General features: G+C 41.8%; 1 protein-coding gene across 1 annotated transcript in view; it reads left to right on the top strand.

Moving 5' to 3' along the window:
- Nucleotides 1-15,396, top strand: part of STAC (SH3 and cysteine rich domain) — a gene marked incomplete at its 5' end in the record, with an annotated part of 61,342 nt that overhangs the window by 6,960 nt on the left and 38,986 nt on the right. The window lies entirely within an intron of this gene.

The raw sequence follows: 15,396 nt of genomic DNA, 5'->3' as shown, positions 1-15,396 counted from the left end.
TTGCCTATTATTTTACCCCATTGTTCTGAGAAGAAAGTAAGATGAAGTATTTGCTGAAGTTTTTCTATCCCATCCTTACTATACCACAGCCTGTTTCTTCTTTTTCTTTCCCTAGCCCAAATCAATCCATTGACGTTTCCTTAAATACCTTTTGCAAAGACTCAGCTTCTCTTGACAATTAACATTCTTAAACCTCAAGAGTTCTGATTGAAAGCTCTGGTTTCATTTGCACACTAGGTTTTTTCCCCACTTTTCCTTGTTCCCCTCCCCACCATTCTTTGTGGACTCTTTCCTTATTCCAGATTTCCCTTTTGAGGTGACTGTTTTCATGCAGTCTGCCTGGAGAACATTCACAGAATCTTTTTATTTCTTTCCATTTCATATTCCAGGTAGTATTAACAGATTTGCTTTGAAGAAATTCTAAGCCTCTTACTCATGCAAGCACAGCCAAGTATCTGACCGTTTCTGATCAGAGTTTATTCAGTTGAACATGTCTCTAACCTGATACCTCAAGGCTAGCAGAAGCCAAGGTTGCTCCACAACCTGTGGTCATCCGGGTTCATCAGCATTCAGTGCTTGCTGAGAGCCAGCATGTGTTAGCAGCTACAGTTACCTGCTTTCATAGCTGTGCTGCTTTCCAGACCAAACTGCTTCGCTGTCATACCTTCAGAGAGGAACTAGCTTGGGTCCTTCTGTGCCGCACTGTAAAGTGTGATGTGATCTCAAATATATCCATAGGTATCTAAGAGCGCTGAAGCTTGGAATTCTTCTAGGGAGCATAGCACATTAAAGGCAATCCTCTTGAAATCCAAAACATGTCTTAGAGGCTCATTTTCCCCTTACACGTTATTTAATTTAGATGGAAGTAAATCATAATCCCCTGACAGAAACCTCTAATTTCTTGTATGATGAGCATTCCTCCTATTGCCTACCCGAGCCGTTGCTGCATACTCTTGATAGGTAGAAGATTGCATATTTGATAAATTTGTGCTCATGTTTGTCAGGCAGAAGACTGATCTTTCAGATGTGAGCACAAGTTGAACATTCTTTACACGGTTTTCAGACCTGCACGACTTCCAGTTGCAAAGGAAAATGAGACCATTCAATGTTAAATGAGCGCTGGCTTTGCCAGGCAAGTGGATGTCTGTATTCTAGCTGAAGCATAAGCAAACTTTGCATGTTCATTAGCAAAGAGGACCAGCTGTGAAAATGAGAAATCTAAGTGTGAATGACTGAAATAACTTGATCTTTTTTTTTTTTTTTTTCCCTTTGGCATATGCCTCTGCTTCAGGGAACTCCCTTGATTCAGTAGGCCAACTGATAGAATATATGCTCCTTGTCAGGGATTTCAACTCGTATGTAAAACATATTTACAAGGGATGTCTGCAAAGCAGACTTCATGTGTCTTTGGTATCAACAGTTAAATATGACAAATGGCTTGCATATCTTATTTATTTAGAAGAAATAAGTCTTATGTCTGTAGTCTTGCATAAAGATGGAAGCGTTACTGTTCAGGAGCTGCTGTGGTGTCTTAAAAATACCATAGCATGAATAATTGTGAAAGAGAGGTGTTTCCCAGGCCCCCAGGAGGCTGCAAGTTCAATATGGAATTGCAGACAGTCCTTTAGGCGGGTAACAGGGACAATGTGAATGCTTTTCTTCTCTGTAGGCATCATATGCTTTGTTTCTGAGTGCCGTTTGAAAGCTTGATTAAAATGCTACACATGCACTGCTTTATTAATAAGGATCATTTTAGCAATTTAGTGTTCTAAAAGAAAAATGCAGTTGACCTATAGTAACTGATGATTAGGTTTAATTCAGAAAGAAGCAAAATAGAAGAACCTGGGATTCTCAAAGCTATTGAAGTCAGTGTTTAGAATACTGGTTTTTATCCCAGCTTATTCATCAGAGTAAGACAAAGAAATGTATGCTGTGGAGGCCCAGCTCAGGTAGGAGAGCAGAGTCAGCCTGACAGGTTGTTATAGCAAATACTGTTGTATATGATCTTAGAGATCAACTTGCATCTCCGTTACCCCAATATTTAACTTCATTTGGTTTTTCCAAATAGTACTCTTGCATAGTGAAGGGACGCATCAGCTTTTCTTGGCTTAGTGTCAGATTACTGGCGTGATGCATACAAACATCACATATATAGGTGCATTATTCAGTATTGGGTTTTTTTCCCCTGCCAGTTTAAATGCTGTGGCAGTCATTCTCAAAACCAAAATGTCTTCAGATTGAACCAAGAGGCTGAAAACTTTGGCACAACCTCCCTTGTCTTTATGTGTACACACGGTGAGGAATGGCCGTGGACTGGGCTTCTCTGTCCTCACAAGTAACCAAAGTAGACTGGGCAAAATTCAACATGGAAAACTCAGCAGTGCACCGCTCACTTCTGTGCAGTTGAGATGCTCAGGTCCATACGCATTTATAAAGGCACCCACTGTTAAGTTTTCAGCCAGTACCAATCAGCTCAAGGATCTGGCACATCCAATTTTTATTGTACCTCTTAGTGTACTCATTTATGTTATTTATAAGTGCACGTAGCTGATTTTTCACATTCACACATCCTCTTATCTAATTAAGGAATCATTTTCAAATAAACGTTAGGTGACTTATACTGGTTTGCCAAGCATTCCTGTTAATGGATGTTCCAGTGAAATGTGTGCTTGTCAACTTGGGTATTTTTAACATCAGAACTTCTGGTTTTGAGGAAATCTTCCCTTTTCTTGATGGGATAAACTTTTGTCAGGAAAAACGCTTTTGTCAGGTGAAATTTCCAGTCAGAAGAGGAGAAAAACCTCATGGTACAGCCTCACCTGTAATTAGAGACCAACTTCAGGCAGTTAAGTTAGTAGTTCTGTCTCCCTATGTTATAAATGGAACGCAGACTGAAATTGTTTTATCAGAGGTGATTTAGAGGAAAAGCCTGCCTTGTGTGCTCTAAATTAGCCTCTCTGAGGGGAAATCTTTTTCCATGAACCACAGTAGGCAACTACAGCTGAGTTAAAAGCTTGAATTTGACTATGGTGAACACCACTGTGTATCTGTCAGAGGAAGGTCTTGAACCTTGAATTGGCCAGTTCTCGGTTAGCCTGTCTGACTTTCCCCTCTTCTGCCCACAGCTCACTCAAAGACCTTTTGAAAGGCTGCAGTTGTTTCTTATGTCAATGTGGAACAAAATCATTCAAACTCTGAAAATCTGTGCTAAGCGGAACTGCTGTTTTCCAGCCAGCCCTATAATGGAAAGTTATGCACTTATGACAAAAAGAAAGACAAATGTGAACCTACCCAGGCTTCAAAATGTGACGTGCTGCTATTAAACCGTAGCCACAAGATGAATCATGTTCCAGTTTCATGAAGTATGGGCACACAGGAGTCTTTGGCAGGTTCACAGCAGTTAGATCTATCTCCTGTAGTTAGTTGCAGTGACAAATGGACTTAATCCTCCTGGCTGCTAAAGATCCAGTTGAACAGTTAACTTTTTTGCTAGCTCATCCACTCACTCTCTGCCTTCCAGTGTTTCTCCCTCTGTTCCTATTCGCACCCCTGTGCTTTAATCCAGGACCAGGCTCTCTGATACAATAAGCCAATGCAAGGATGGATGCCCATTCACCTCTTACATGATGTAACCTTATGTTTTCTTTATGTGTATGTGCAGGAAAATATATATAAATTTAAAACCTAGGCAAAGAGGTAATAGAAAGCATTCCTTATACAGAAGAAATGAAACCTCCTTCTTGGTCTCCTTTCTGGATAGATAGTTGAAGACCAATGCAAATCAGGAGATTCCTTTCCAACTGCACTGCCAGTGGAGGGTTTTTGAGCTCCTGCTTCCCCAATCAACTTAGGCTCCCACAGTCTTCCCTGTGCTCTGACAACACTGGGTATTTTAGCAGTTCCTGCCTGATAATCCAGGAAAAATGCTGTGGACATATGATTCCTTAGAGATTATCCAAGCTAAAATGCATGCCAACAGCTCTAATAGACCTACTTGAATCCTGCTAGAATGCAGATAAATCAAAAGCGTTTTACAAATGTTCAAAATATGACAGCCAAGTCTTAAAATAAAAACCTTAATAACGTGATTTGACTCTAAGGAGAACTCGGCTATGACCGGATGCTGGCCATGAGAAGTGTAGTCAGCCAGCCTGATGAAAAGTCAGCCCTTTTCTACCAAGGCCAGCCGATTTTTATTGGCACACCTCTTTTATTGTAGAGACCACACTGCAGTAAATACAATATTCTTGAAGTAGCAGTAATGTCATTTGGTGTTTACTACCAGCTGCTGAGTTCTGGAAAGAAATTTCCTTTCCATGAGTTATTGTACCTTTAGTACAGTCATACTTGTAACCACTACTGCATATAAAATAAAGCAAAGTACTGCACTGGCTCTTCAGTTCAGCAGAGATCAGTACCTCTGGTTTCTGGTGTAATGCATCATGTTCCTTATAAGTCAGTGCTACCCTGCTGATACCAGGAATTATACATGCTCAGACAGAAGAGACTAAACAAAGCGAGGCAGTTCATGGAGATTCCTCTTCTTACACAGAATTCATATTTATATTCTTTAAAACCCTCTCTGTCCTAACTTGACTTTGCTTTCCTCTATTTCCTTCTTCTACTCCCCTGCTCTCCTGCCTGCCTGAATCCCTTCTGCAGCCCCATGCAATATGTTGCTCCCGTCAGAGTCGCTGATATTATCTTTGTCAGACAAGGTTTCACAGATCCTTTTACTGCTTCAAGATCCCTAGCTCTACTATCCAATAAGTAACTCCTACTAAATCTGTTGTTATGTCAATACCAACAGCTCTTTTCTCTCTCAATACCAAAAATGTGAAGTTTGGATATACTTCATTTATTAGGGGAGCACAAGCTTGTGACAGAAGCTTACAGAATATTAGCTGTTTGCGTGCAGGCTTTCATTAGCAACAGTTTAACTTTAGAGGATTCTGAGGGTCTTAAAATCTCTTCTAACATTCAGAAGAAATTGTAGCTCTTCAGAAAGAGCTATAGCCTTAAATTTCGTACCTTTCTGTTTGTGGTATTCTGTATGTAAGCATCCTTTTACATGAAGCTAGCTATCACAGTATGGAAACACATTTCTGCATTTCAGACAGTCATTTGAATCGTGAGACTTTGATAGAGGTAATTTGAAGAGGAAAGCTGTGCAGCTGCTGAGGATAAAAATAGAATGGCTTTGTTTTGCAGGGTTGATCTTAAAACAATAGCTGGTGAAATATGCTCAGCAGCTTGCAGCTCTTGGAAAACAATGTGAAAGAAATGGAATAGCCTAAGGCCAAAGAGTCAAACATGTGTGATAGATCCCATACATAACAATTCTTGCCAATTACCATCTCCAAATGCATGTATTTACATTGTCAACTTCTTGAGGCAGTGTTTAGGCTTTTAAACATCTCCAGAAAGTGCCAAGTAACCGTATGTCATATATACGACAATATCATCACCAAGTTAAACAGATTCTTCATGTGGAGAGCTGCCCTATTCTTTATGTAGGATGCTGAAGCCAGTTTCTGCTGGGCATGACTAACGTGTAACAGCAAGCAGACAAAAGACAGACTGCGATAGAAACTTTCTGTACTAGTGTCAGGCTCCTTGGAAACTGGTACTACAGGCATAATTTTCCCCAAAATTATCTGGAAGTGCTTTTTGGGAATTAGCAAATGGCTATAGCAGATGTGTTGAAAGGGATAAATGTGTGCCGTAAGTTACACGTTGGGTAGCGCTTTCATGGAAAATGTGCCAGATCTGGGCTCGATCTGAGTAGAGATCTCTGCTGTGGTGGACAGGAAGATAACTAGATGCAAAATGAATAGCAAGATGTTACCAAGATAGGGAAAAAAACATGATGGGCACAGCATTTGTAATGTATCTGATAGCTGCTGTAGACATTAGAACTGGAAATGTGAGATGAAGGAAACTGGTGGGTTCCTAAGTGAAGCCTAGAAAAGCCAAGAGGAATTAATTGCTTTGCTCCAACTCTGCTTTCAGCTCTTCCCCCAGGTCCCGGGCTTCAGAGCAGAATGGTGCTGGGGCAGCAGCACCAGGACCATATGGATCCTGTTGGATTTGTGCTGTCAGAACAGGTAGTGCCAGGGTGGCTGCACTCTGACCTCCAGCGTGGCTGGCAAGAAGCAGTGTTCACAGGGTGGGACAGTGTCAGTCTTCAGGAGGGATAAAAAGAAGATGGGAGGCAGCAAATTTGCTGCCAGATTGCAGAGATATGCACAAGAAGGGGAAGGAAACTGTGAAAAAGGAAAATTGGAAATGCACCAACAAACACTGCTAATATTCTGTAAGGCAGAAGTTCCTACGCCATCTCCCACTGAGACGGGCTTGAAATGGAAAGGTGGAAACACGCTGTACGACTTGGATCTGTATCTCTGCTTGTGAACAGGTAGGGAGGGCAGAAACCTGTGGGATCAAGTAAGCCAAAATATCAAAGTTTAGGGGTTTGTTTTAAGCCAATAGACCATATAGCACCCAAATTCTGGCAGTGTGTTTCTGGCCCTTTCGTTGATTGGAAAATGAGATAACATCACCTCAGGGTTAAAGCACAGCAGCTAAGCGAGACGTTTGGGCAGAATTAATTCACACAAAGTATGAGCTTGAAACAAGTGCCTAGGAAAGACCAAAGAAGTGAGAAGCATAGGTGTCCCCCTTGATCTATCTGTGGTTATGGAGGAGTGGAGGTTGACAGAGACGGATTGAATGAAGTCAGCCAGATAATAGGATGCCGAAGGTGGCCAGGTGTCTTTTCATGCTGCATGCATGCAGAAAGCCTTTCGGTTTAGTGCATAGTGTAAAACAGTATTAAAACCAGAAAGTTTCATTTCAAAACAAAAACCCCAACCAAGCCCCAAGCCTTTATTGAGTAAACATGCTCGCTGCAGTCAGCGGCAGTTAACAGTGAGGAAAGACCTTAGTATTTGGCCTAGTGACAATAACTTTGTTGTAGAGCTGAGCACTTGCATGTTTTCATTGCGAAGCAATTTGAACAGTGTAAGTTTGAACCCCAGAAGTAGGAGTGGAAACACTGACAGAATATTAACTATAACAACTCCCAGTAGATCTCAGTCTCCCTTTTGTTTTAAGATGGTACAAATGTGGTTATCCAGTACGCGGGATCTGGTGCTGATGTTAATTTGCCCTGTGTTAATATCGGCCTCCCTGCCAGATGTATTTCCATACTTGCTTCAAGAGTCATGCTACCATTTAAAGTAGTATAAAACAGCTCTGCTAAAAAAAAAAAAAAAGAAAGATAAATATAAGAGGAAAAACAAATGGGTAAAATAAACCAGTGGAAACTATTGCTATAGGTAGAGCAGCACTTTTTAGCAGGATGCTATGGTCCAAGGGGGTCGTATTGAGCTTTAATTTCTCATAAGATCAATAGTGGCAAATAATGATGCATGCTTCATAGATGGACTGGGACAAGATACAATCAAGGATGATTAATCTTACATTCGCAATCACATCCACTGCAGAATATTCATGACAGGGAAAAGCAGCAAAATGCAAGCTCTATTATTATTATTGAGGACTCTCAGCGGGTAGATCCCAGCGTAGCTTCCTTCACCTCAGCAGGGCTGCCTGGATTTACATTACTCTGAAATCCAGCCTTTTAATCTCCAAATTTCATAGTATTACTTACACAACAGCAAAGATTGGTAAATCCAGAGTTACTGAAGGGAAATCCTGGCTCCATTTAGAAGCTGAAATGGAAAAGGCGTATTCAAAACGGGCAGTAAAATGTGGGCTTCCCAAAGAAACCTCAGAGGTAGCAGTCCAAATTCTTTCTATGTTAAGAAGCAAGAGATAACCTTGTGTCCCCCATCCTAATGGGGACAAAGTATGGAGATGACCGGCTGCTTAGCAACCAGATGCCTGAGGCGAAACCCAAAGTACAAAACAAGATGTTGCAAACACGTACCGGTGTTGAAACTGAAAATATAGGGGTTTTTTGTGTGTGTGTGTGTTAAAAACAATTGAAAGACTTCTCATGACTGTCTCCTGCTTTCTTCATGAGCTTTCCTGTTCGTTTCAGGAGGAAAGACTCAGGCAATTCAATTGCTAGACCATGAAAGAGAGACAGGACAGGACCCACCCAGAGGTTTGCAGCTGGTTATTCCACCAGACACCTTTCATAAACTGGATTATAGAAGATCTCTCACAGCTGGTGCCACCCGTGTTGGAGCAGCTATTTAGCAGCAGGGAGGATATAATCCTGGATATAAACACAGGGTTTGTTGTTTTTCCCTCTGTCCTAAGAGGTGCAGCTCTTCTTTTGCTAGGTTAAGCAGGAGAGGAGATCAAAGAGACAAAACATCGTGCAACCCTGATATAAAACAAGCAACAAACTTAGTAGTGTCTGAAGTGTTGTTTGGTTTGATTTCTAATGTGCTTTGATTTATGCACATATTTGCGGAGAGGGAAGAATGGATAATCATTGAGCCTCAGCAAAATGAACTCAGCAGACCTGAGTTAATCTGATTTCCATGAAACAGACGATAAACTTCAGAAAGCTACAAAGTAGCTTCTCTGACAGATATTGTTTGTCGTTAGCTTGAAGTGCAGCAAACTTGAGACAGAGTCCGTTTTAACTCTCTGTTAGAAGCAGATTGAGCATGAACCTCGGGTTAGTGTTATCGCAAGCATTTTCCCTAAGCTGAACTTGAATCCAATCCGTTAGGGAGTTTGAAGAGATAGCACTAGAGACTAGATCTGTCACAAAGAGAGATGTTAAGGGAAATCTTTTCTTTCTGCGTTACTCTTTCTAATATAAATTGCTTAAAAGAAAGCACCAGAATACACCAAAATAGGGCCGTTCAGAAACACAACAGCAAAAATGCTGTTACATGTCGAATTTGAGAGTCCTGGCTAAATATATAAGTTTATTACACGTGTTGGGGTGGGATTTTACGTATCATTAAAATTTGCTGGATTTGACATGCATACAAGTACCACTATATTTATTTTGCATATGCTTCCTCCTTTTCACAAGCTGTTTTAAAGTGTTTAAACGACTGTGAGTCTTTTGAAGTTAATATGAATATATAGTTGGCAGGGAAGGTAATACGAGCTCAGGGTAAGTCACAGCTGCAGAATATCTGACACAGAGGTTACTCTTTTTGTGCCTTAAGACTAAGTAGACTATTCTGAACTTACTGGAGGAAAAGGAATTCCCTGAGATTAGACGCCAGTTGTTATAGCTAATAAATTGTTTGTGTTTCTTCAAATCTATCACTCCCCACACTGCATTGCTTTCTCCTGATACTTTTCCTGTTTGATTTTGAAGATATATAAAGGAATTTGGAGCACAAGGGAGACTTTTTCATCTTTTTCAGGCCTTAAAACTTTCAACGCTTTATTTCACATTTGTCTCACGTGTTTGCTTATCCTGGTGCCTTGCAATGTAAGAAGAAAACGTACCCAAAACTGCAGGGTAATTTCAAACCAACTGCAGGAACCAGCTGTTGAGAACTAAATTAATTGTTCAGCTTGGTTTAAACCAAACCAGAGAGTTGTACAGAATGAGCAGGTCCGCTAAGCCAATGCACTGTTTGCCTACATGTGCGGGCTGTACCTCTTGATAATTTAGAGGTCTGGCAATTAGAGATGCAAACCGGCAGCTGCCAGTGATGTAGTACATCAGGAAAGGGCTGAGGACGTGTGATTCACAGTGACATTCGTAGGAGCAGTGACAACTGAGCATCCCTTCAGACTTCATGCTTTCAAAGCCTAAGGCTCTCTCAGGAGTTTCGCTGTTAGGTTCTGGCTTGCCAATCAGAGCATTTCATTGTGGTTGGGAGTCTATGTGTGAAACAAAATCACAGCAAAAGCCCTGCCTGAAAAGGTTTATATCTTAAATAGGTTTGGGGATCAGTGAGTTTCAAAACCAATATAGGGCAGGGAGGAGAATCTGAGGATGACGATCAGAGCAGCGAGAGCCAACCAGAGTAGGTGGAAATACCCAATAAATCAAGAACAATGTTATCCTTAGGTATGATGGAAAACGTCTCCCCTCTGACTATTCCAACACAGTGTTCAAGCAGACAGTTTGATTTATTTACTTTTACAACAATAACAAACATACTTGTTCCTATGCCAGCTATGCAATCTGTTTGGGAAAACACAGAGATATAATACATAGCAGATTCTGCAGTAATGAACACTCCTTCTTTGTCTGTAGCAGATTAAAATGATACAGCTTCCAAGAAAGCTGGCTGGAGCAGGCACAAATACATGATAGGGCCAGATTCTCAGACCATATAAATCAGCTACAACTGAAGTCAGTTCAGCTAATTCGATTTGTACCAGTAGAGTATTTGTACTATTTATTATGTAGAAAGAAGGTAGAAAAGGAATCAGCCTTGCTAACAAATTTTATCATGGGTGCTTTGCCAATAAATAATACCAACCACTTAAGTGTTTGAAATATCCTTTTATCTTGTTAATGCTTTAAGACATGGTACTTCTCTCACCAGCAGGCAAATGTACATATGATTTATGAAATGGTGTACTGGCTTTGGGCATGTCATGATCTTATTTTCGCTCATTAAAATACCAAGGCAGTGCATTTTCAAATCAAATCCTAGGAATAAAACCCACCCTTGTCTGTGCCCAAAAATAACTTACTTTTGTATCCCTCGATTCTAGAGAAGAAAATCATCAGCCTACATGCTCACAAAAATAAGGACTTCTGTTTGAGCTGGTTCCTTGTTTACTCTGAAGCATAGTTAGCTGAAACCCAGCAATGCTGCCAGGCCAGCTTACACCCTGGTAATATCCAGTCCTTCAACAAATCTAGTTAACATCTGAAGTATGTTCTGAGGGTTACTAATCCAAATTGAATGCTCCTTGCCCCAGAAAATGGACTGTGCTCAGTAGAAGAGATGCCATTCATCAAGACTCTTGTTCTTTCCCTTATTTGAAAGGCTTTTGGTCTGAGTCCCCTTGGGTAACATCCCATGTACCTGATGTGCTCTCTAGTGAGTCTACACAACATCCTCTAGGCCCTCTGTGTTTCAAGTCCTTCTTTTATAGCAATGTACAAGTCAAACAATTTGGAAACCTGCTCCAAGAAGCTTTAAGGAAGAAGAAGCAGTTCCTTACAGAAGGTGGATGTTTGTCTCACAGCAGAATGAAATACGCTGGCAGAGCATTTTTAGTCTGCATAGCAAAACAAAATAGCTGCATTTTATAAAGACTGCAGGAATCAAACTGGCTCCATCTCTCTTAATAGCCTATATTAGTTGTAATCTATCTAATCATATTGTTAACACTAGCGTGAAGAAAGGGATAGAGAAGAAGAAGCAGTATCTCTGGTTTTTATTGCTAGCACAACAGCAATGAAGCAGACAGCTGGTGTCTGAGAATGAGGGCTTGGTTATACGGTCTGTCAGTAAAGTGCAGTTGATGAGCCTGGTTCACTTAAAGGTCTTTTCCAATCTAGTTTCTGATTCTATGATTCATTTGTTCATTTCTCCTGGAAGAGAGTTAAGAGTGCAAATGTATAAGGATAATTTCCCTGTTGGCCCCACGCTGCACAGGAGCCTCTGCCACTAGCAAGGATGAGCAGCAGTGGTTGAGAAGGGAACAAGACCAAGCACATTGGGAAATAAGCTGAAGCGGGCAGGCTCTGTGAGGGTTGCTCTGAATGCCAAAGCTTTTTTGGCCCCAGCAAACATAACAAGCATAACATACTTGATATAACAAACATAATGTAACTTAACATGAGATGCAGTTTGTCCTCCCAGTGGCCAACATTCACCCTGAGAACGTTATGGAGGGAGCTTCAGGAAGGGTAACAAAGCATTTGTGTGTGGGATGTGGAGTGAGGCTTTCCTTGAACTCTTTTGAATGGTGAGGAGGTGTAATTGAAGAAGCTGTGCTAGGGGCACCTATCTTTGCATTTTAGTTTGATTTGGGAGCGTGGTTTCAAAGCACATCTCCCAGTTGCTGCTGCTCACCCCGCTTTAGTCCTTGTTTTGGTGCGTAGAGCACCGGCTGCATCACTTGGGGGTTTGCTTGCGCTCCAGGTTTGTACCTAATGCACAACAGGACTAAGTGGCTGGGCTGGTTCAGAGTACTCTGTGCCCTGAAATGTGTACGGTCTGTATGCTGGGTCCTCAACAGCCCCCAGATCTGCTTCGACTGAGCCATGCTGACTGCTAATGTAGATAAAGTGGAGAGGCAAGGGAAAAAGAGTTTCTAGATACCAGGGAGCAATTAGGAGCTTGGATAAATTACTCTACAGGGTGGATAATTACCTTTTGGAATTGCAGAGCCAGGGAATATAAAAGAGCTCAAATCACTGGATCTTCCCAACTTCCATGAGAAGTTCTTGAATCAATATTGTAGAAGAATTGTGCGCTTCCAAGGTTTATGTCAAATAAATTCTTAGTGAAGGCAGGTGCAATTCCCACTCGTGTCAAAAGCAGTGGCACCTAGTTAACACTAGGAAGGAATTTCAATAGCTGTCCTTTTTCTGCCTGCTATTCTCTGTTTTTAGCAGCTAAAGAGTTTGAGTATAGGGGAATTAGGAACAGAGGAGGTGCAGATAAACTGTGATTTGTCAGAGCTTCCTCATCCCTTGAAGCTTGAATTTTCAATGTCTCGGATGAAGATGGAGATTGGGGAAGATACTGAGAAGAAAAGGTCAGCCAAGCTCTGAGGTAGAGCTATTGCACTTATCTCTACCTTGCCTGCGGAGTGAGTGCCTGCAGTCACTGGGAGGCTGTGTGACTGATGGAATGCTTTGAACTAGAGACAAACGTTTTTTCTCTGGCTCTAATTTCAAACCACAGGAACATCCTGGATTTCCTATCAAGGGTTCACGTTTCTGAAGTGTCAATGCTGCGAAGCCTTGCGATGCCATCACGAGTCCAGGAAGACCCTTGTGCTCATGAGAATCTAATTTTTATTTAAATGAAAGCTAATTTGTGGCTTTCCTTGCAGAGGAGGAAATCTGGAAAGCTTCGGAGATTTATCTCAAAGATTGTTTCTTACAGCCTTTTTGTGCTTGGTTTAGGGGCTTTTTCTTCAGTCCCAACACATGATTTTTCACTGAAGTGTTGAGGGAAGTATTGAGTGCAGAACAACCCTGGTTTATCCAAAGGTTGGTAACATTTCTTCCTAAGATTTAACTTTGAACTCATGCACTCTGCAGAAAGAAATGATAAATCGTAGACTTCGCATGCTTTCCTCTCTATTGAAAGAGCTGATTCCTGCCTCAGGTGATGCTATAGCAGCTCTATTAGGAGGCAGTGGAATCACAAGTGCATTAAATAACTTTACAGCAGGCCGAAATCAGGCATTGATTACATGCCTGTTATTCCATTTGAAATCTTCCAATGAAAGAACAGGGATAGGCCATAGCAAACTTCCAAATGAGGGGCTGGTGATATTTAAATAAGCGAGGTGATGCTTTATTGACTGCAACAGAGCCGGAACTTAAACTTTCATGGTTTGACAATTTCCACTATCTGCACAAGTTCTCTCATGAGCCTGTATGAGAGACGAAGTTTGGATCCCATTTTAAGACCCGATGCCAGTCTTTCCCTGTGTGCTCTCACCGATGCAAGGTGCGTGTGAACCATTCTGATCTGAGAGGTGCTTTTTAGCAGTACTGAGCAAAGTGTATAATTAGCTATGCAAAATGCTAAACCTTGCTGATGTTCTCCAGTTTGGCATAGTCGTTTCTGTACACATGTAGCCTATTTGGGATGTAATAGCTGCAGTTATCATTGGTGTTTTAGGGGTGCAGCGCAAGCCAAATATGTAGGTGTCTTCTAGCTTGAATGCGAATGCAAATGAGTATGATATCTGCATTTGGGTAACAACAAGGATGCCTACCTTGTCTGGAAATTACCTAACCACATTAACACAGGACAGTGCTCAGGGAATCTCAGAACTATTGGCTTGTGCAGAGATGCCTACCAAATCTGTTAATGTAACTTGATCAACTTGTTCTGCAGTATGTATGTGTCCTGCTCTGACTGTTGTTGGTGGTGATGCATGGGGTATGCACAGTTGTGCACTGACTTTGGTGTACATGCATGTGTTTGGACATGCATAGCCTGAATGCTGGACTAACCTTTGGAAAACTGCTGGCTTTTCTGCCTGGGGGAGGGAAAGCTGCTGGTACATCCTTTGACTGGCAAATGGCTGTGCAAAGGAGACCAGGATGAGGGTAGTAAATGCAGAGCTCCTTATGATGCACTGCCTGCGTCGTCCAAACTAGGACAGTTGTTTCATGGTAAAACAAATCCTGTAGTGCACAGCTTGGTCTTCTTTCTGTGGCAGCAGCAGCGTTTTGAAGTGTAATTAACTTCCTATGGCTCTATGGAAATGGATGGCCAATCAATAATGAATGCCAATTCAGTCACCTTGGGGCCGTGTAATTCTCTGTGTTTTGCTACACTAATTAGGCCTGACTTCAGTGAGGAGGGAAGGGAGTGAATTGTTGCGGAGCTCCTGGCTGTCACCGGAGAGATGGAGTAACCTCAGTGATTTCAGGAGCCAGTGACTTTAACATTCAAGCAGAAGAGAAAAGATCTCCCATATTATCGGTGCAGTTATACAGTGAGATTTAGGCTCAGCTAGTCCATGACTTTGATTTCAGCTGAAAGAGCTTCAGAAGCTGCTCTTACCTTGTAGTTGGCATATAATAACTTAATTGCTCTTATTCACACACTCCCTCAGAGACTGAGTCTCTTGCAAATAGGCATTTCCTTCTGTATCCCTTGAACCCTGAGAGAGTTGTGGGTGAGAGTGGCGCACGTTGGATGGGCTCTGGTCTCTCCCTACTCCCAAAGCTACTAAGGAGAAACAGCTCAGGGAGCAAAATGCAGTTTGCTTCCACGTAGCAAACCCAGACACGGTTAACTGGAGGCAGTGGCAGCTCTTTGCCTGTTTATTGGACTTGAAGAGCTTATTATGAAACATGGGGAATTGAGCTGGAGTGTCTCCTTTCTCCAAGAGCAAGCTGGTTGTGTCTGAAGGTGGCATTCCTTCAGGCTGCTGTCTGACATCGTGCTTTTGGCTGCACCAGAGGGAAAATGGATGGATCAGGAATAGAACCTAGGAAGTTCTGCTCTCGCAAGCACTCTGAGGCAAGTAAGTCAGTGTGACAGACCAGTGCCACGCTTTCTTTAGGAAAGCATGTGAACTCCTTCCCTTTCTATTAGTGTGAATTATAATTCCCAATCATCATTGCTCCTAACATAAACAGTCTCTAATACAAACCATTCCTGCCGGATACCGCAGACAGCCTGGTGGCATGGAAAATTTTGGTTGTTACATCACACTTGCCCAGAGAATTGCAGCAGTGATTGAAAGGATTGTGCGGTGGTTGGAATAATGCTGAGTGAA

This window comes from Psittacula echo (genome assembly GCF_963264785.1).
Source record: "Psittacula echo genome assembly, chromosome: 2".
NCBI classification, from domain to species: domain Eukaryota; kingdom Metazoa; phylum Chordata; class Aves; order Psittaciformes; family Psittacidae; genus Psittacula; species Psittacula echo.
This window is presented reverse-complemented; position numbering and strand designations above follow the sequence as displayed.